Raw genomic sequence first — 2,512 nt, 5'->3', positions numbered from 1 at the left:
ATATATGTATATATATGTGTATATATACATGTATATATATGTATATATGTGTATATATATGTATATATGTATATGTATATAGGTATATATATTTATTATATATTTTTTATATATTTATATATGTGTGTGGGTGTTTGTGTGAATATTTGAATAAATATGCGGTTTTATATTATTATACTGTAAATTACTGTTATTACTGAAAGTACTGTTATTTTCTATACGCTGCAAAAACATGTATTTCCAAAGTCCTTCCATGCCAGAAAAAGAAAATGTGTTTGAAATCTGCAAAATAAATTAAGAGAATATATGAATAGAAGAACTGCCTGATGAGCCCCCGAAATTGTAAGTACAATGGACAGATTCTATTCAGCCACTGTGTAATGTTGTCAAAATGACACTGAATAAGACAAAAATAGATAAATGTGCAAGAAAACTGTAAATTATCCCAGACATTAGTGAACGAGTCCATTCTAAGATTAATTTTAACTTTAAAATTTGAAATTCAATCTATCTATACATATAATAGTACACGCCAAAACTGCAAAACACAATGTGTGTATACACACACGTTGCTAATAGGGTGAAATCTACAAGTTTCCTTCTCATATAAGATCACTTTTCCACTTACTGAATAATCAACCCAAACGAAGCAGTAATTTTAACTTTAAAATTTGAAATTCAATCTATCTATACATATAATAGTACACGCCAAAACTGCAAAACACAATGTGTGTATACACACACGTTGCTAATAGGGTGAAATCTACAAGTTTCCTTCTCATATAAGATCACTTTTCCACTTACTGAATAATCAACCCAAACGAAGCAGTTCAATTCAATCAACGTTTTTTTTTTTAAGACACGACGCATAAAATTCCAATTGCGAGACAATATTTCAGAGGAGGGTGTTAATTAATGCAGGAGTGGCGTTTACAGCTGTCATGTCACTTTAACTGTAATTATATATATTTGGAGCGATCTGTTCTTCCCGATGTGAGAGGCGGTGTCATACATGAGACAACATCTGTGGCATGTTGTCAAATGAGCTTCAACATCTGTCTTTGTTTACCGAGCCTGTCAATCACGGGAATCATGTGTCGTGGTCATGTTATATCTTTGAGGTAAACAACAAATGCTGTCGAGTGCCCGGAGTATCAATCTGTCTTACAGTTACAATTAACAGTACAGCAAATTCCACAAATACAGAGAGATCCGCACATACACACAGACACTAACGCGCGCACACACAAGCACAGCCAGACACTCTGGCTGACAATCATTTGGCTTCTCTGGGTTGTCCAGGAGACAGCGGCGGTTTTCTAATATGGAAACAAAGGTATGTGATCATGTAACTGTCAGAGAGCACCTGCTGGAACACTTGCCAGCCAACTGTAAAACTCTCTGTCATATACAAATGTTCGCAACTGAAAATCATCTCTTTTTTTTTTTTTGCGAGCTGACATTTATCGGAATAGAGTCGCGCGGGCCTGTTAGGGAAAATAAGAATATTTTTTACAATTTTATTAAAGAATACTTGTAGCAAAATGTTATATATATATTTTTATTTTAATATTATAATTATTGATTTATGACGTTGTTGACAGTCTTCTACCCTGCTTTCTACTACAATTACAGTAAATTACATTTACTGTTGCTGTTAGGTCTGTCAAGCAATATTTTTTTATAAAATTAATCAGTTAATGTAGCTGTGGATTAATCATGATAATTGGTGATTGTAATTACCATATAATTTCATTTTCTATAAGTCGCTCCGGAGTATAAGTCACACTAGCCAAAAATTGCATAATAAAGAGAACCCCCCCCACCCCCCCAAAAAATATATATACAAGTCGCTCCGAAGTACAAGTCGTAACAGTGCCCCCTAGCGACAGTCAATGTGAAAATAACAAACATAAAAAATCCGCAGTGGTGCAGGAGTAGCAGATACTGGTACACAAGCCTAGAGTGCCCTCTAGCGGCTGTCAGAGTGAAAATAACAACCGTGAAATTATATATTTTAATTATATATTTTAAGCCGCACCTGAATACAAGTCGCAAACCAAGTCATGAAAAAAAAGGATGATAAAAAGTGGGACTTATACATCGGAAAATAAGGTAGCCATGATTGCATGTCCTAAATCCCATCCAAAAAAAAGAGCATCTAGTACGTATATTGCTGGACAGAAAAAAATAAATAAGAGAAGGTAGACGTAAAACACATTTTGACTGTTTATGACTAATTCAAATGAAGGAACGATTAATATTAAAAAAAAAAAAATCATCTAACATTATTGTGGATTTTGATAGTGACATATCTTTCCAAACGTCTTTGAAGCCCTCGTCCTCAACAATATTAATCCTTCCACAGACCCTAACAATCAATTTGACAATCGTATCAGTCAGCATGTCAGCCGTAGACTTACTGCCCTGCAATCCGTGAAGCTGCACTGACAAGCATCTGACCTTAAGCTGAAGCCTCCAAAACCACATGCTGGATACTGAAGTAATACTT

General features: G+C 34.5%; 1 protein-coding gene across 4 annotated transcripts in view; it reads right to left on the bottom strand.

Annotated features, from left to right (window-relative positions):
- pcdh1a (protocadherin 1a) overlaps positions 1 to 2,512 on the bottom strand; it is a 103,889-nt gene that overhangs the window by 77,710 nt on the left and 23,667 nt on the right. The window lies entirely within an intron of this gene.

The sequence above is a fragment of the Cynoglossus semilaevis genome, chromosome 19 (genome assembly GCF_000523025.1).
Source record: "Cynoglossus semilaevis isolate Cse_v1.0 chromosome 19, Cse_v1.0, whole genome shotgun sequence".
NCBI lineage: Eukaryota > Metazoa > Chordata > Actinopteri > Pleuronectiformes > Cynoglossidae > Cynoglossus > Cynoglossus semilaevis.
Note: the sequence above shows the minus strand (reverse complement) of the source record. Positions and strands in the feature narration are given on the sequence as shown.